This window comes from Strix uralensis, chromosome 15 (genome assembly GCF_047716275.1).
Source record: "Strix uralensis isolate ZFMK-TIS-50842 chromosome 15, bStrUra1, whole genome shotgun sequence".
Taxonomy (NCBI): Eukaryota; Metazoa; Chordata; class Aves; order Strigiformes; family Strigidae; genus Strix; species Strix uralensis.
Window position 1 is genome coordinate 18,269,998 of NC_133986.1, and position 19,975 is coordinate 18,289,972.

Genomic DNA, 19,975 nt, shown 5'->3' on the forward strand with positions numbered 1-19,975 from the left:
AGATGCAGCTAATACCAGTGAACGGCCGGCGGCTAATGCTTGTTTGCTGCTCTACCTTGGAGCTGCACTACATGACCAAATTTTGCAGACATTGCTCAATTGCCATGAAACAGCACATCAAAACCGTTACATTTGCTCATCTTATGCACATAGAAGAGTCTGGGTAGCTGGTGTCAATGGAGGTGGCTAACTGTCCAAGGAGTCTGGTTTGGCAACACAAGCCGAAAAAAGAATAGCCAAGGCCCTGTGGTGTGGAGCAGTTCTTGTAGAGCTTCGTCAGGAAAGGGAAATCTGCAGCAAAATTGTATTTGTGGTGACATCACCCACCTTAAACTAGAGTTATGTGGACGCAGCAGAGTGCTGGACACAGCATGGTGCGCTGTTGGTGTTGCATTAGTCCGAGGTGCTGGCATTGATCAGGTCTCCAAAGCTGGAGGAGAGCTGCTGAAGGAAAGCACTACTGAAGTCAAATGTCTCCTGTCCCTTTCTTCAAAACTAGGTTTTGTCATTTTATGCACAAGCTTTCAGTATTCTATCTCCAACTTTCTCCTCTTGATAGTCACCCATCCTTACTTGGGACACTCTTAGACCTCACTTTCTTGGCTTGCTCTTCAGTCTGCCTTAAATTTTTTCTCTCCTGCCTAATGTCCTCCTCTGTACATACTAAGATGGTCTCTCCCTGCCCCATCTCTCCTCTTTCAGAGATGGCTGTCCTACCCCACACCTGGCACTAGATGCTCCCCAATGAATTGCACATCCCCAAGCAGCCAGAGACCATGCTCAGGGCCCCCAGATAACAGCAGGGACCCATGCAGACCTGAGAGCCCCTGCAAAGGATGGGGAAACCTGCAGATTTGGGGAGAGGAAAAAAAAAAAAAACCAGGCCGCCTGTGGCCAATGCCTCTTCCCCCCCATCCTGCCCGCTCCCAGTTTAACCATTAACAGGCTGGCTGGCCCTGCCGAGACAATGGTCTGTTTGTTTAACGCTGAGGGAGCTCGTATCGGGGGCCTGGCAGATTTATCAAAGCGGAGTGATTAGCTCTATTAGAGAAGGGATTTGTGTAAACAAAAAGACAGGTGCAAAGAGACGATTCCAGCTGGCAAAGGCTTCACAGAGCTTGAAGCATTTCAGTGGCAATAAAACTTCTTCCAGGAAACAAGAGTCAGACCAGAGAGAGTAAGTGTGTTTTTAACTTATTTGGCTGGCCCTCTCGACCACTGGTCCTCCCAGCCACTCATCCTCACTGGCCTGGGCAAGGGGGACGTGGTCTTTGGTGTCCCCACATCCCTCACCGCCCTCCTGACTTTGCAGTGTCTCCAGGCTTCATAGGTACCCTCCATCTCAGATGGGATGGGTTGCACTGCTGGTGCCTGGTAGCATAAGCTCTCCCTTGGGGTCATGCCACTTGTCACCCCTGAGCCAGATGATGGACTCCACTTTGTAGTGGGAAGGCTAAACCCCATCCCGCCATCCCAGCAGTCTTCCTTCCTTCAGTCATGTCCTGCTGGAGGGATGCTGGACCATCATGGTCCCATCAATCATCAGCGAAGACGTTTGTCATTTGTTTCACCTGTGCAATGTGGTTTGTTACAAGCCTGGTGCCAACCTCTGTGAGAAGGGATGAAGGCTGAACCCCCAAAATGCCCAGACCTTGACCCATCTTGAGAGCTTTCTTTGGAAACAGAATGGGAAAGCTCTATTGACAATATGAATACCATAGGCTACTCATTGAAAACACCTCCTTCCACCGCATTTACAAATTTACCATAATAACTGATCTGTGGCATTATTATTCAGTTTAGACTACATCAAGACCAGAATAAGCATGCTTTTCATCCCCACTGCCGAAGTGGATAAAGCTAACTCACAAGAAACACTTCAAAGCAGAGCATGCAGCTCTTCCAGGCCAGCTCTTTGGAGCATTGTTGAGCCAGAGTTGAAGTTCTGATTGTGAAAGGTTGTGTGAGTGAAGCAAATCAAAGCAACAGGAGGAACCTCACCATGGGCTGAGTTTCTGCTTCTCTGATTTGAGATCTCAGAGAACCTGACCCAGGAATGATTCAGAGAAGAGAAATTTGTCACCCCCACCCACAGTTCATTGTCACAGCAGAGGACCACTAACAAGAATCTGTCATTTTTTCCTTCTGCAATAATCTTTCTTGCAATAACAGATATGTTTTCTGCTTCCCATGATACCTGTGTGCTTAAAGGATCTCTTCAAAGGAGCTATACTGATGCTATAACACTTTACTGAGTGTAACATGGATGAAAATGTTTCTTCAGACGTGTTATATTGGCTAAGTACGTATTAGCAATGTTGATCGAGGGCTGGGTTTGCTAGCTGATTCAGGCCCGTATGGCAGCTGAGCACCTACTAAACTTTTCAGAAACCTACTAGATTATAATCTACATTTTTAGGTACTGACTTGTCTATGTCTTTAGGCACCCAAGTCAGAACTTCAGCCCTTAAACCTCTTTTGAATGCTCCAAAGGCTTCTAAAGCTTTGTTGTGTGTCTGTGCATATATATAAAGTTTCCTATATGACTCAGTTTTATGATTTTAAGAAGTCCTTTAAAACAATCTCCCTCCAATTAACCCCAGAGCCAGGCAATTTCCCATTGCACGCGTGTCTTGCTGGGCTAAGGGCGAGGCAGGCGCATCCCGGCGCAGGCAGGCTGGAGGGCGGCAGCGCTGCCCGCCTGGGCGCAGCTCCAGTCCCGCTCCCTCCTTGCACTGAGTTGAGGCATGTAAGGAAAGGCCCCAGCAGCTTGGTTAAACTGGTGCAATTTGGTGGGTGAAACCTCATCTACGGCGGCGGTGAGGAGCTGTGTTATAAATGCGTTCAAGCCCTCCTAATGGGAAGGTTTCAGGAAGATGCCTGTACTTGCACTGGTGCCCAGTGAAAAATCCAGCCCTAAGGGTGGCTTCTGAGCCCTCTTTTGTGCACAGGTCACTGGTGTACCAAAAGTCTGCAACCAAGGTGCCACACTACACCACCAATTTACTGCACAACCTTTGGGGCTTCACCTTCCCCTGCCTTGGTTTTTTTCTATACCAGCAGAGATGTTAGGGCTGATCTCTGTTTGCAAAGTATGAAAGACTTCATGAGCTATTGCTCTGCTCACAGCTGGCCACGCTCGTAGCTGCATTCTTCAGCTGGTTGGAGGTAGTGTTTGTCACTGAAGGCAGCTATAAAATAAAGCCCTGGGGCTATGTTTTCAAAAACAGGTGCCTCAAATGCGGTCACAAAATATGCACATCTCAAAAGAGAGCTGTGTAGCAAGCACTGGGCCCTGTGCAGACACTACCCATGTTGCTTGAACAATACACGTTTCAACTGCCCGAAGTCTGGTGTCACTTAAAGTTACCCTTCAAAGTCCAGCTTTTTACAGTTTTGCTGAGTGTTACTTTAATAAGAAATCCAATGTCTCTCTCACTGCTTCTGTGCCTCTGTTGCACTTGCTGTATGGATGCCTTTCACGTTTCGGTCCATGGATGAGGGTGATCATAATTCATCTTGCTGCATTTTCCCCCACTAATGGTGACCTGCTAACATCTTGCTCCACTCTGTTTCTCTGTTTATGGGACATGTGGTGCTAATAATGTCACCGATGCTAAAAACAACGCTCTAAGCCTGAACAGGTCCCACCACTGCAGACCTGGTAGTGGTGCCTTTTGCACCTTCCTTCATGCTAATATTGTTTCGCCACCCACGAGTGTGCACGTCCTCTCTCCTTCTCCATTCCCATCTTGCTGATTTATGACCGTTTGCTGTTGTTCATCTCAGCTGGAAACAAAACAGAGAGAAAAGATGTATGTGTGGGAAATCAGAGATTCAGGCAGGGAGAGCAGAGCTGGTGTCAAACCAAAGGAGGACCTAAGCAGAGCCATGGTGCTCAAGCACTGCACTTGGTTTCTTATATTCATGCATTCCACCCAGAAAACAAGCTTCTCTCCATCTTATAGCTAAAATCTTTCTTGTAAAAGTGTTTCTGTTTTACCAGTATCACATAATTTGCATCGAGGGTCAGTCCCACTTTGTCTTGGCGTTTTGAAAGCAGAAAGCTCAGAGGCTCTGCTCTTGCATCGGTCTTCAAGGAACAGAGCATATTTCACCCCATTAATGCAAAACCATCAGTTCTCTTCTGCATTCAAAATAGATCCATCAGCATGACAGAACGATCTGAGGGATCTTCATTTATGCCTCTTCCCCAAGGGTCAAATAGTGGAGATGGGCAAGAATGGAAAGAAAACCGGGCTCATGAAAATTCATGCAATTATTTCTTGGCAAGTCATTGCTACCATGTTGCTTTTGGGTCAGGAGAATGTAGAAATGCTGGTGACTGGGCAGAGACCCTTCGAGCCTGGGCTGCTGGCTGCCTTGCACACCCCAGTAGGGAGTCTGAGAACAACACACCGCGGTGAGGAAATGGCATGAATGAAACCTGTGATTTCCTACGGTCTGCAATCCTTCTGGGCTACGCTTTGCCAAGGGGGTCTTTCGTTGCACCATCAGAACCTTAGTTTGCACAAAGGCAGGAAGCGAATGAGAGGAGAAGGCAAATGAGATGTTCTCTCTATGGCTTCTCGACAGAAAAGCTCGAGTCTACTCTGCCACATAATCAAATCCATGCAAATGCTGGGCGTCAGCTGTGTCTAATGGTGGCTGTTTCATAAAAGGAACAAGGCTCTGTTTGATGAAATGTGCAACAGCACCTGTACGTTCTAACCTATGGATGACCCGTCAGCAACCTCAGGAATTGCATGCATGTGCAAAAGGTGCATTTTGCATTGCCTGGATGCCACAGACCACAGTGCTTCGGTGAAAGGACAGTGGGAATCCTGCGTGCGGTCCTGGAGGTGAGTCACGGCTGACATTGCTCTGGGTGGACTTGGGCTAGCTGAGAAGATGCCACTGGCCCTGTGCAGCCTGTGCTTGGTACCCAGTAATGTAACATACAGGTTGGTTATATCTTATTCTGAGTGCAACTCATGCTGCTACCTCCATCTCCCCATTCCTCCAAGAGATACATTTTTGGCAGTCTGTAGGTGCAAGTGAGTTGGTAGCCTACACTCACACAGGGTGAGAGATGGGACCAGGGACAATAATGGTCTCTCACGGCAGTCAGAGGGCTTCCAGCCCGGGACATCCCTTGGCCTAGAGCAGCCCTACAGCAGTGTGTTATACACTTCACCCTCCCTGTGCCAGGCACCAGCAAACCAGTGATTTACACTGTTTCTAGGAATGGAGCAGTGCAAACCTGCAGATGCCTTATTTCTGGGTGTCTTATTTGTATTTTAGACCTCCTTAGACATGGGAAAACAACAAAGTGGAGACTGAGCCTGATGCAGCCTCTCTTCTTGAAAGCCATCCTGGTGCTTCCTCGCAGCATGGAAAGGCAGCAAGGCTGCCAGAGCCCTGCACACCTCTTGTCAGGAATATATATACTTGGAGAGGTACAAGTGCTTCCTCTTTGGTAAGTGCTCTTAAGAGCTGATTAGAGCTTGCAGACACCCGCAGAAATCCCTGGGAGGATGGAAAGGGAGCTGCCACCCAAACCCCTGCTACTTGGGATTAATTTGTGCTTTGTGGCATGGTTCCCTGACAGAGCAGCCGTGGCCCCGCGGATCCATCCCGTGCTCGCTAACCCTCTGGCTGGCCCCAGCCCCACTCCTGCAGGCAGGGTTGCTGCCTGGCAGAAGGACCTGCCCCTGTTGCTCCATGGCCCCCAGTCCTGGGTTTCCATCAGAAAGGATCAGCTGTGATGTGTGGTCTGCGGGCAGGCAACACAGCACATTAATACCGTTCTCTTCACTGGCTCGGAGGGGTGAGTGTTTCCTAGCATCCATCAGGATTTGCTATAAGAAAACAAACCTAACAATACCAACAGGAACAAAACCCAGTACATCCCTAAAGCAGAACTGACAACATGGCTCATGTGCCATTGTAGGATGTGAGACCCCTTCAAGGACACCCCTAGATCTCAGACACCCCTGGGGACATTCACCGTCCTCCTTCTAGGAGGACAGCCTGGGGCCCAAAGGGCACAAGTACTGCAGCTTTGTGATAAAGAGGTGTTGGGCTGCTCTGAAACCCTCCTGCCAGGCACTCGGCACCTTTGGGGGCCATGCAAAGACCTGCTCAAGCCATGATGATTAGGAAGAAAGACTTTAAAAAGAAGATTTGAGTATGTGGGAAGACACAGAAGTTATGAAGTCAAGAAAGGGTTCCCTCACTCTCTCTTATGCACTGGCTTATGAGTCTGGGTTGGCTGTTCAGGTGGTTTGTAGGGGGTGAGTATCAATGATTGCAATGGCCTCTGATGGTCTTGATAAAACCCTAACTTCAGATCATTCTCCTCTCCTCTCCTCTCCTCTCCTCTCCTCTCCTCTCCTCTCCTCTCCTCTCCTCTCCTCTCCTCTCCTCTCCTCTCCTCTCCTCTCCTCTCCTCTCCTCTCCTCTCCTCTCCTCTCCTCTCCTCTCCTCTCCTCTCCTCTCCTCTCCTCTCCTCTCCTCTCCTCTCCTCTCCTCTCCTCTCCTCTCCTCTCCTCTCCTCTCCTCTCCTCTCCTCTCCTCTCCTCTCCTCTCCTCTCCTCTCCTCTCCTCTCCCTTAGTTCCTAGGGATATTCAAGCAGCTTTTCTTTACCCCTACACAGCAGCAGCCAACCTACAGAGAAAGGTATGTGACAGAAGACGAGAGTTGCAGCCTGGTGAACCACGCTGCGATGAAGGGGTAATACTGCTTATGCCAGAGCGCAGCGTCGAGCCTGCCAGTGCAGCAGAGCACAACTTCTATTCAGAAGTTCCTGCGTTCCTCTTCTGTGCCACCAAATCACAATTATATTCATTGTTTGGTGCAGATGTTGGGCTGGAGAGCCAAAGGTAGTATGTGGAGGCAGCAGCTGTGGGGCTGAAGGCCACCCGGGAAGAGGATGGCAGGGTCCTGCTGCGCAACAGTGATGGAGACAGTGGCAACACAGCTCTGCTCTTGTGGGTGCAAAGGTGTATGGGTGAAGTGGTGGCCCTTGCCGAGGCAGTGGCCAGCCTCTCCTTGCTGCAGCATGAGTGCTTGGCCAGCTCCCTCACCCTCAGCAATCCAGAAACCCCTGTGGGCCCTTCCACCTCCATCCCTCCACGAGTGGCTCTGAGCCTTTCTCTTATACACCTGCTGTTGGCTTACTGGCCTTTTATTTTATTTTATTTTATTTTATTTTATTTTATTTTATTTTATTTTATTTTATTTTATTTTATTTTATTTTATTTTATTTTATTTTATTTTATTTTATTTTATTTTATTTTATTTTATTCTAGGCAGCTCCCTTATGGTTTGTCAACATCTGCAGTGAACCCTGGCCCATTGGAGGGTGGGGGTTCTCATCTGGCAAGGGCTTTTCTGGGGACCAGCTCCACGCTGCCGGTGGAGCATTCCTCATCCACCCTTTCCATAGAGGTGTGCATGCCTTTTGTTACCTGCCAGGGAAGTGGAGGAACAGGATTGCTCAATTAACATATATGTACCTTGGCAGGGCACCAGCCCAAATCGCTGGCTCCACCCTGCCTTCCCTTCCCCGTAGCCATATCGCTTCCCCCCCTCCTTCTTTGACATACCATTCCTCCTCGCTATCTAGGCTAATCTTCATCAGTCATTGCCCCGATGCTCTCCTGCTCTGACACGCTCCGAGTTTCAGTACAATTCCTGCGGCAGGTTGTGTCACGTCCTTTCACGCCGGCTGCTTTACATGGATCCCTGCCGAGGCACCGCACAGCCTTGAGCAAGACTTCTTCTGCTCACAGTAATTTAGGGCGTCTTTCTTTATTGCTGGCTGCTCAGCTCCCTGGGAGGAGGAGCTGGGGCTTTCGGTTTGCTTTGGAGAGCTGGCTAAAACGCGGCACAGGGCAGAAACCAGCCAGCGTGTTCCAGCTTGAGCTCCCGCCTGGGTGATTTAGACACTGAGAGATGCAGATTTGTTATTTCTGGAATGTCAGAGTTTCACTTGGGGTGGTTTTTTGTTTGTTTGCTAGAAGGGCCTAACTGATACCCGGTTTATGGCTAGCACACTGGGCTCTTTTGAGCAAAAGGGGTCTGCTTCCACAGTGCTCTCCGCTACCACAGGAGGTACATCACTTCCCTCACCAGCCCGCGTGTGCGGAGGCAGCGACTGAGGCTCTAGCAAGGGAAGGAGCCGATCTGCACCATTCATTCCTCCCTGCACTTCCTACTCTGCCCTGCCCTGTGCTCCCCTGCCCGCCTCAGTCCAGTCCTCCATCCCTCCCTTTTCCCATCCTTCACTTGCACTCTCTGTTTCCGTACATCCTTCCTCACTTGCCTCATATCTTTGTGGGGTTGTGCTTTATCATGTTAGATGACACTTGGCCTTGTCACCTTGCAACTCAGCTGTGCAACCCTCAGCATGGCATGTAAAGAGGTGCCCCTCTTTTTTTTGGCAAGGGGTCTGTGAAGATGTCCTCCCTGTCCACTCGAGCCATGTCTTGCGGGTGGAGGTGAGTTTTGCAGAGCACCGAACAGTGCATTGCACTGAGAGATTGGTGATGGGGAAAATCTTGGTAGTTTTGATTGTGCGGGTGAAGGAGAAGAAGTACCTGAGCCGGTGTGAGGATAAGTCACCCAGGTCTGGAGGACACAGAGGTGAAACATCTCCCAGTACGGGAGCAAATCAGGAGGCTTGCTGAAACCGAGCTGGCATGCCCATGTCCGTGATTGCCCTGGCTGCTCAGTTAACATGCAAAAGAGATCGTGCTGCCTTCATGTTTACATCTGGTATCGCTTCCCCGGGCAAGTCACAGGGCTGGGCAATGGCCAGTGTCACGGGCTGTAATCTGCGGTCTTTGTGCTTTGTTATATAGCGGTTACGCGAGCTGATAGTGCAGGGTGCTTCGGTACCGTGTTTGCATGGTATCTTTTGCCCTAAGTAATTGCAAGGGACCTGACAGACAAGACATGGTGAGAGAAGGCTGCCCGGGAGAGAGGACACGCTGCATGAAGAGGGGTGTAGCCATGGAGATTGGGACCTATCCTTACCCTTCGGTAAGTTCCCAAAGGAAGTTTATAGAAATATAATCAAACCAAGTTATAAATATACCAAATTGTAGCAGTCCCACTTTAAAATTCCACGTGTTTCTTTCTTGGTGGTGTTACTGCTGCTGAGTAATGAATAAACTCCTGTAGACACCAGAAATCCTCTTTCATGATGGACTTTGAGTTTCCCAAATCTGTGGCCTCTCTGACCTGGAGCTGTTTTCCCTGTGATCCTTTTAGCTCAGGTGAAACCTTCCACATTTATGCTCTTTAGGGTTGTATGTCACCAATGACATATAAAACTCCAACCCCACACTGAAGAAGGTGGAGCCGCCCCCAAGCCGCAGGGTCCCTGGCTGTCTCACCTGTTCCACAGGGGAGGGACAGAGCGGAGCAAGGAGGAAGAGGACACCCCATCCCTGACAGGCGGTCCTTTTGTGCCTCCCCTCTCTTGTTTCTACCCCGGCAACTGGCAGTTACTATTATTTTAATTAACAATAAATAAGGAAGAAGGAAGTCCTGAATGCAGGCATATAAAAATGCTTGGCTAAAAAGCAGAAAACAGAGAGAAATGAGTTCGAGGAACTAATTTCCTTTCATGGTGACAGTTTTATCCCCTCCTGAAAAGAAAAAGGCAAGAATGAAACATGCTTACTGCAACCACTTAAGCCACTAAAAAAGCCAACAAAAATTGGTTGCTTAACAGCTGGACTTCAAATAAAGGTGGAACAGAGCTGTGCTTGTTGCAGGCCTGCTCCCCTATCTTTGCTCCCGATGACTAAGACATTTATCATGCACTAGCCCCAGAGCGAGCTATTGCTCTGCATGAGCAGCGATGACCCTAAATCTGAAGGTACTCTGCAGTGGTGTCTTCAGACCCGCAGTCCCAAAGCCAGCCTGATGCAGGTGCTTCGCTTAGGCTCACCAGATCTGAAGAGCTTTTGGGACCTGCATCCACCCTGGGCTGCAATCCCGATGATAAGGGACCCGCTGAATCCTGCTCCCCTTGTGCCTGCTCTGCCCCTGGCCCCTCTGCTCCCTGTGCAACCGGCCATTGCTTGGCCCCTGAGACAATGCGGGGGAGGAGGAGGGCATTAGGCAAATATCCCCAACTTCTTAAGATTCCTGCTTAATGAGCACATTTTCTTAGTACTACATTGCCCCCCCCCCCCCCCCCCCAAGTAATCTTATCAGGCTGAGCCTGCCTCTGCCACCTGCAAGCAGAGATATCAGAGGGGGGGGCCATAAACCAGTTTGTTTTAAGTTCCTAGGCGCTAAAGTCAAGAACGAGTTTCAAAGTGAACTTATCGTTTTATTTTTGTCATAAAAAAAAAAAAAAAGAAAAGGGATAAAACACGACCGGCTTGCTTTATGATTCACTGATTGCAGATGTTTCCTGTCGGGTGGCCGAGGTGCTCAGCTTTCTGTTTGCCACTACCAACAGGCGAAGGTGCTTGGCACCGCTTCGGGCACGTGTTGAGCCGCCGAGCCTTGCACGCCACCTCCCTGGGAGGTGCCAGGTCCTACGGCTTCACCTCTCTACGTGCCTGCGTGCGCACAAAAGGACTTTCGTATCTGTACTCGGGCTAGAAGCACCTTTCCAAAAGGAGTCATAGGGACTTGCAGAAGAAAACAAAGTGTGGTAACATGTAACTGCCCACTGCCACTTCAAGTGGGTTTTAAAATATTTTCTGGCCAACTGCTCAGACATCTTACTCATACCAGGTTCAGGCTGGATCCTGACCAGCAAACGGGCAGAGGATTACACTCGACCTCAGCTGTGGGCTCACCGCGTCCTGCAGTCTGGGAGCCCGGGCACAGTCCAGGGGTTCAGTGCTGGCCCACTCCTGACTGCACTTGCCTTGGAGCCTGGCACAGGCTTTATCACATCCAGGAGCAAACCAATACTCTGGCACTATCTTCATCGTGAAAGAACAGAACAAAACATAAATTCCTTACTTCTAGAAATATATTACAAATATGTAGGACCTTGAGTATTTGAAAGTAATCTTGACCAATTCTGTCATGCCTTAAGCAGATGAAAATTCTTTTTTTTTAAGAAAGTTTTGAAGTCCTCTCCTTTTTTCAAGTGGTAAGTTGCATCAAACATCTGAGAGATCTGGAATGATAGAAATCCCAGAGAAGACACGTGCTGGACACACGATGCTGGTGACATGAAAAATGTGGTTTTCTCTCTTTAGACTGTTCATCTTTTAGATAACAACAGCATCACATCCAGGTACTGCCTACCCCTTCACTAAGCATACTGCATTGAAGGAGTGTAGAAACATGGTATAGGGAAATATCGCATGTTTCCAGGCGTACGTTTGGCTGAGCAGCAAAGCTCAGCATCCCCCAGCAAAGCAACGCAGCATGTGTATGTTCCTGGTGCGCTGCCATCGAGGGCATCGCAGCCTGCACGAGCACAAAAGTTCACGCTCTTTAAGCTCTTTAGTGGGGTCTGCCCAAGGATGAGTGGTGGCAGGGGCATGCAAAGCTGGACGATGAAGCAAGGAGGGGATTTTCAGTATCCAGCCCTAACTGCTGGCCCGTGCCTCTGCCCAGGCAGGCATGCCAGTGCCGAGCAGCCAGGCTGCAGGTATGCCGGAGCACTTGCAACCCCACAGCTTTGCGTGCAGAAGTTGCTGACACAGGTCAGGATAAGAGATGCCAGCCTGATTCTGGAGATAGGGAGGGAGCTTTTTCATCTCGGGGATTGCTGTGAGCAGCTCTCACACATGGGCTCAGGTCTGGGAGCAAACCCTTCAATGAACATGCTGCTGAACACACCACTGGGTTGTCTTCTCAGAGCTGAGACCTGCATCCAAAAGCTGGTTCGCTGCTATTTTTGAAAGGGGGCAAAAAACCCCCGAGACAGAAAAATGTGAGGCTCTAAGGGTTGTTTTTCCTCCTCTTTCTCCCTTGCTGAGCCATGAGGACTTGAGGTAGCTGGAGGCGTAGTTTGCTCAGGATCTGTCAGCTCCCCAGCCCTACCCTGCGCTTTGAACAGGACAAACAGGTTATGACATTAAAGTTTCAAAACCTGGGGGGGTTCCTTGCACGGGAGAGGTTAACGCAGGGGCACTCCAGGCCCCTGGAGAAGGGGAGGGGATGCTTTCAGGTTTGAAATGCAGGCACAACTTTTCCAAAATCCAAGCTGGCTCAGAAGAAAACCAAACCCGCTCTCCCCACCCACCACTCTCCACCGGCAGCTCTGCAAAGCGCTGTACCTTGGCAGGCGGAGGCTCAAAAACACATCACCCCGGGCGAGGCTCTATCTCACCCTGATCCCAGCCCCTGGCCAGGGCAGCCGCCTCCAGACTGGGGCCAGGCTTCATGCACTCGGCTGGGGAACGCTTGAGCATCCAGCTTCCAACCGGCTGTGAGGGGAAACTGCGCTCCCCTCGCTGAGCACCATCTGAAACAGCCTAAACATACCCAAAGATGGATAGTCTTAAACTCAGAGCCTGTGGAGATGCTGCCGGTCAGGTCTCTGTGCCATTCCCACCACCGCGGTGGAAGTGATGCTGGAAGCTAATGGGCACAAGCGGGTCTTGGTTTTATTACTCCAGCCATGTGTTGATGTGGGAGGGCTGTGGGCAACCCATGGGGCTGTGAGATGAGGGGTTTTGATGGGATGGAGGGGAAAGCTCATGCCCTGGGAGGCAGGGAAGAAAGCTCTTGCCCCTGGGCATAAGATCTCTTCCCCACCATGCTCCGAGTTCCTTGCACAACCAGCAGTTTATGGAGGGTGAGAGGAAGGAAAACTGCTTTTTGGCTGCCCCACGGCCTGGGGAGCCCTCAGCTTGTGCCCTTGCCTCCTTGCTGTGGGGGCTGGAGCACAGGGAGGGGCACTCCCAAATTCAGGGTGTCCCCATGGCCTCAGGGCAGGACCCTCCACCATAGTACAGAGCTGTCCTGGCGGGGCCAGTAAGCAAGAGCTGGGTGCCAAAGCCCCCCTCTGCAGGGTGCATTGCTGCGCCCGCTCCAGCAGCCCCAGAGCAATCTGCGAAAGAAGCACGTTCTTGATAAAAGATGAGAAAAGTCTTGGAGAACTTGGAAAAGTTGCTTGCAAGATATTAACTGAACTGCAGATTGGGCAACATACCTAAAAGTTGCTGTAATGGGAAGGACCTTTTTGGGGTCCAAAACACCCTCTAAGAGACGCCCCGGGAATAGCAGCGTCCAAGCAGCCAGCTGGTGTTAGCACAGGGCCAGCGGCTCGGGAACTGCCTGTGCTGCCTGCGAGCAAGGGAGAGGGGGAAAAGCAGATTTTTGGGACAAGAGTAACCACTGAGCATACGCATTTTGCAGGCTGCAAGAAGTACTCGTTATACTCCAGAAGCACCCACGCTGTATTTTGCTTCCTTAAAACTGCTAGGACCCTTCCTGTGGGATTTAACGTACAATTTTACAAGAGAACATGATGTTTCCACTGGTTTTCAGTGCAAAGGTGCATGGCATCAGGAAAGTCACTGGTGTGCCTGGTCCCGGGGATGTTTGGTGCTCAGGGCACAGGATGTAGAGTGGGAAACTCCCAGGGATTCCTGACAGGAGCCCCAGAGGCTGGCAATGGAGCTGGGCTCCCTTCCAGCTCTGACACAACTCCAGGAGGTCCCCTCCTATGCTCAGTGACAAAACAGCATTTTTTAGCCAAGCGATGGTGTGGGGGGAGGGCAGTGCTGTGTGTGGGTGTCCCTTGGCTCGGCTCGGCCACCTCTGTGTGCAGGATGCTGTGCACACACTGGCTGAGCATCCCGAGTGCCCCAGCTGCTCTCGGACCGTGGCGGTGGAAAGGTCAAGCAGAGAGCGAGCAGCCACCCTGCTTCAGCCCCCCCCGCGGCCCGTGTCCCCCTGCTGATGGGTCCCCAGGCCCCGGGAGGGTGACACCCTGACATTTCCTCCTCTCCTTCTGTCTCCAGGTGTCACTTCTCAGCACAGCCAAGAAGCCGCCAAGTTCCCTGTCCCCCACGGTGCTTTGGAGGGCACCCACCCACCGCAGCCGCTGTGCCCGGTGGCAAGGAGTGAGATAAACAGGGGCAGAGCGGGCACAGGGGTTTGGAGATGACAGTGGTTGAGAACCCCCCCATCTCCAAGCTGATCAGGCTTTCACTCCCAGACATTGTGGGAACTTTCTCATGGATCTATATATTTATTTTTTAAAAAATAATTTCTTCTAACTTCTGAAGCCCTCCAGTGCTAAGCTGTCGGTTTGCTCTTTTAATTGTATTCTGTGCTTATGCTGCTCTCTAGGCAAGTCTGCAAGCTGCTTCCAAGCTCTCTCAACACTTAACCATTTACAGCCTGAAAGGCATGCTGAGATGTTTTTCTCCTTTCTGGAGGACAGATTCTTCCCCCTTTTGCCTCTCTTTCAGAGACTGCTGGAGCTGGTGCTACAGTTTCAGCTTATTTGCAGCAAGATGCCTGTGAGGGAGCAGGGGGAGCATTTGAAGAAGAAAAGAAGGGCAGTTCTCCAGGAAAGCCCCTTGTGACTCCTGGTTTAGCTCAGATCTAGGGCCAAGGGAAGTAAAAACTCAAATCTTTGCTGTTCTCAGCAGCTCTCCGAAGGGGGACAAAGGGGTGAAATGGTGATGTGGAAGAGAAAGCTAAAATGGATTCTGTAACACACAGTTTCTGTTTGGCAGGCAGCAGTTACCAGAAGCCCCAAGAAGAGGTACCCAGCTCCTGGCATCCCTGTGCACCTTCAGCTGGGTTTTCTCTGGTGTAAACTGTACGTTACTAGCAGAAATTCTTGAAGGCCAGAGGTCTGCCAGATCACCTGGAAGCATGAGCCCTTCCAAACAAGCCTAGGGGCAAGGTGGCAGGATGCTATTTTAACCCAGAAGATGCTTTTACGCACAGCATCTGCTTGATCAATCTCCAGAAGTGGCACTCAGATGCCCTGGCATATTTGCAAGTGCCAGGGAGAGCCTACCAAAGAGATATTTCTAAATGCTGGAAGAACTCACCTTCCCCTTCTTTCAGCTACAGCTCTCCTCTGCAGAGTTGTCTCTGCAAAGGGGCACCTCCGAAACAAGAGGTCTTGCTGCACCTACCTGTCAAAGTCCCGTCCACTGGCTGTAGCAGCAATGATGTTTAATTCTCCCCAGCCTTGCAAAGACATCTTTGGCTTTCAACCCATCAAGTGGATCAACCAGTGGGCTTATATTACTGTAAGCAGGGGCAGATGGCGAGGACGAGCGTGTTGCTCAGGTATAAACAGCAGCAGAAGGTGATGAGAAAGGTGGTGTACTGGTGCTGCGGGAGACCTTTTTACAGGCTGCAATTGCCTGTAAAAAGCTCCTGTGAGATCCAGGATGAGTTTGCAGGGTTGGTAGTTAGATTAATAACGTTCTCCCTCACAGGACAGGAATTTGCCCTGTGGCAGATCCCAGCCTCTAGCTCTGCAAGATGCACATGCATCTGGCTACATAAAATGTTGCTGGATTGCATCCTTGCTCAGAGCAGTGGCAGGGCTGGGACACAAGCCTGCACCCCCAAACCACCATGTGCTCCCCCACCGTGCAGCATCGCTGCGGCCTCTGCTGCCTTCCCGCTTCTTTTAGTTGTGCCCCACATGCTTCTCTGTGAATCTGAAAACTTTGCCTGCCCCTTTGACTTTAGAGTGAACAGGTCCTATTTACTCTTCATTATAATAATTAATGCTATTACTTTCATTATGGGACTACTTAGAATCTGCCTTCGAGGGATGTATTTGAGGAGACGATGGCTAAACACACGGGATAGGACAGGCTCTGCCCTGCAGACTTGATAGCCAGTGGTGTACATCTTCCCTGACTTGGAAATGTGCTGCTCGTGCTTCTGATTGATTACGGGTACCAATCTGGTAAAACACAGTTGTTGAACACAGCTTTATGAACATGTTCCTTCTTTCGGATTCTGTTTCCCACTTCCCTGAACAAGTCACAGATAAGAAGACCTTGTCAATGCTTGCCTGAGAGTTTCCAAACCTGTTTATTCTGGTCTTGTTCTGATCATCCAAAGAAAGCACCGCTGGGATGGAGATACTCTGTGTGCAAGAGCAGAGCGAGGACAATGGCTCTCTTTGGATCCCAGCCTTTTCTGATTCAGCACCTGAGCTCTTTGCTCTCCTGTAGAGAAGGTAAAATAAAGGAGCATATGCTGAGGGCAGGGGGAGTGGGGGGTGATGGTGTGGCGGGGACCCCCAGCCACCCCTCCGTGAGGAGATGCACATTCATCAGCCAGCGCTGATGCTAATGGGTGACCGTTTGTCCCCTCTCCTGGGCATGTGACAAGGGAGCTGCATGCTTCCCAGCAGGCCCTCTGCTCGGTAGAAAAGATTGTGACACCATCACATTCGCAGCAAACTTGACATAGTTTTCCCTTTCTTCATACCCCTCCTTCCCTACTGCCCGACCTCGCTGCAAGTCGCATCTCAGGGAAGGGGCTGCGCTCCCCCCATAGCTCCAGCAGAAGAAATGCAAAGAGACACGGAGAAGCAGCCTGTGCTGCCACAGCCCGGCGAGCCCGTCTGTCTGCCTGCTGAAAATGATGGCAGGGTTTCCTACAATCCTTCAAGCACTTAGACTGAGACTGGGAAATGCTGCAGCCAGCAAGGAACAGGGGTGCGTGGTGCAGTAGCAGGGAGAGCATGAGAAATACATCGGTGAGTGAGAAGGGCTCAAATCCTGCAGTGGTGACAACAGCGTGGGACCGACTGGGCACATGGTTAGAGCTGACTGCTAGGATTGAAATCCAAACTCTGAAGACAGCCCTGGAAACTTTGAAGCATCTTTAAAAAATCCCCAAAACTTTGAAGCCAGAAGTAGCCCTGGTGCCTCTGCCAGTGTCCTGGCAGAAAACGTGCCCTCTTGGGCGGGTGGATCTGCCCGGCGTGTTTACAAAGCACTGGCCAGTCCCGCTGCGTTGGCAGAGGGAGCTGCTGCGGCCACATAGCCCTAAAGAGAGCAGAAACCAGGAACTTTTATGTTCCAGGCAAAGGCTGCTTTTTCTTGGGGTTCAGAGGGTAGAAGAGTGGGTTGTAAAGGGCCAGGAGCATCAAGAGAGGAGAGGTAGCACTGGGCATGGCTTGTGGCTGTCACAGTATCCTCCGGGAATGTGCCCAGGTCAGGACTGCTCTCCTGCAGCTGGTCCAGGGTAAGGTAGCTGGACTCATCGGGCAGGGCTAAACCAGTGTCAGAGCAGTAGCGACAGCCTTACTCGGGGGGCTTTGCTGTGACAGTCAACAGGAGGGGCCTAAGGGGTGTCTGAGACGTTGACATGGGCGCCCACCTCCTAAGAGCCTGAAGTGCTGACTGGCACGGCTGGGTCCCTCAAAGCCACCCACCCCCAGGGAGGGGAGGGACCCAGACTGCTGTGACGGGATCAGTTTGGTGCCAAAAAGCCCATCTTCCATTTCAGAGCTAAGGGAGGGGTCACTGGGCATCCAGGGGAGGGACTGCTGTAAATCATTGCCCAACCTCTTTCTTGAACAACTTGTCACCTGTGTGCCAGCCATCTCTCTGCAGGTCCCCACTGAGCAGAAAGAATGGGAGCCCAGCAATGCCATGGGGTGCCTGGGGAGGGCAGATGAGGAAGAACTGGCTGAATTTTGTAGGGATTTTGGTTAAACTGAAATCAGAGAAAAATTCCTGAGAGCCTTTAAGGCCAATTGTTACAAACTGGAGATCACTGTCAACTTCAGGAGACTGCCATAGGATTACCAATACTTGTATTATACTTCAGAAGTCAGTCACTCTTCAAGTCTTCAACTGACAGACTCGTTCCTTGGGTTATTTTCCCTGCAAAAATAATTCTGCAAGTGCAAGCGGTGCCCTCGGGCATTTGCAGCATGTAAATTCAAAGGAGAAAAGGGCTGTCTTTATATCTTGTAGTAAACCATGAAATGCTTTGGGTGGAGGCTGGTGGGGTCTGGAGAGGGGCTCTGCAGCTGTGCACTGACAGCAGGAATAGCTGCAGCCCCCAAACAGGGACACCCGGGTGGTGTCACCGGGCCGTCCCTAACCCCTGCACGGCCCATCGCGCTTTTAGCGGAGGGGCTCCTCCTCCGCCACCGTTAGCGGGGCTGGGAGCGGGGGAGGGCGGCACCGCTGCCGCTCGGGAGTGCCTCTGCCTCTGCCCTCCCTCCTCCCCAGCCCGGCCTGCAGCTCCCCAAAGCCTGGGCGAGCGGCGGGGGGGGCCGAGGGGGCGGATGCAGGGGCCGCCGGCGGAGCCGCAGCGCCGCCCGCTGCGCTCCCACCGTACTGCGGCCCGCTCCGCTCCCGGGGGGGGGCACCCCCCGTCCTGGGGCACCCCTTGGCCCATCCGCTCCGCTCCCGGGAGGGGGGCACCCCCCGTCCCGGGGCACCCCCCGGCCCCTCCGCTCCGCTCCCGGGGCACCCCCCATCCTGGGGCACGCCCCGGCCCCTCCGCTCCGCTCCCGGGGTACCCCCCGTCCCGGGGCACCCCCCGGCCCCTCCGCTCCGCTCCCGGGGCACCCCCCGCCCAGGGCACCCCCTGCCCAGAGGCACCCCCCTGCCCCTCCGCTCCGCTCCCGGGGCACCCCCCGCCCAGGGCACCCCCTGCCCAGAGGCACCCCCCTGCCCCTCCGCTCCGCTCCCGGAGCACCCCCCGTCCCAGGGCACCCCCCGCCGGCCCCTCCACTCCGCTCCCGGGGCACCCCCCGGGCCCTCCGCTCTGCTCCCGAGGCACCCCTCACCCAGGGGCACCTCCCGCCCCACTCCCGGGGCACTCCCCGGCCCCTCCGTCCCGGGGCACCCCCCGGCCCGGCCCCGCCGAGCAAGGCAAGCCCCCGGGACCTCCCGTCCCCTAACTGCGGTCCCCCCCGCTTCGCCCTCCCCGGGGGGATGCAGCCCTTGCCGCAGCAGGATCTCTCTGCCGTGGGGACGCTGAGGCACAGGGGCCACAGTTCGCCAGCCCCGAGGGATGCGACTGCAGCGCACCGACAGGCGGTGCGGCGGGGAGGCCACAAGATGATGACATCTCCCCTTTGTGCCCCGGCACGTCCCTCCCGCCTGTCACAGACGCTCCCCTGCCTTGGTCCAGCTCCAGCTGGGCAAAGCCTGTGAGCCCCAGGTGCTGGCGGGGGAGCCCCTGAAGCAGAGCACAGACGGCTCGCACAGCAGCCCCGGCCCCGCAGGAGGCTGGGGATACCCACCGAGGGAAGTAGCCCACAGGAGCGGGAGGATTTTGGCAAAGGTCTCCTCGCTGCTGGGCTGGCACCTTCCAACCCCTGCCCCTTCCCCAGCACCTCTCAGCCCCTCACAGTGCACCCTGTGAGGGGTTCATCACAGCCAACGCCCTCCCGATAGTCTCAGACATGCAGAGATGTCCCTGTCTTGCAAGAGTCATCCATTTAATCCATTTTCCATCTTAAAACACACTGCACAGGAAACTACAGATCTCTCAGCATTCACTGCGCCACCAGTTCATTCCCTGTCTGCAAAGTTTACCAGCCACCAACAGCCCACTGGTTAAGATATCAAACAGCACTGACCAGAGGGGACGCTGTCCTCTTTTTTAACTAAGCGTGCTTTGCTTTGGGCTAGTTCTCCATGGTTTTTATACTGCACAACTGACCCTTCTTTGTATTTTAACTCCTCACCTCCCTAAACAGAAAAGCTTTCAGCCTGTCATTTGGGGTACCTTAAATTAAGACTACGTTATTTGGAAGGGATTTGCCATGAGACTCTCCCAGACCAGCTTGGGTGCGCTGCCTCACACAAGGTGATGGTGCCATGAAGACCTGCCCTTGCACCGAGGCAGCAACCCTGTCTTTTTCCCATAAAGAGATCACATCTTCCTATTTTCCTGTGCCTCCCAATTCCAGCTGCCTCCGGTGTCACTGCAAAGTGTGACCAAAAATCTATACTTCTTCAATACCCTGTGCATCGCCCAGGAAAGGGCTAATAGGAGAGGCAGACCACTTGAGAG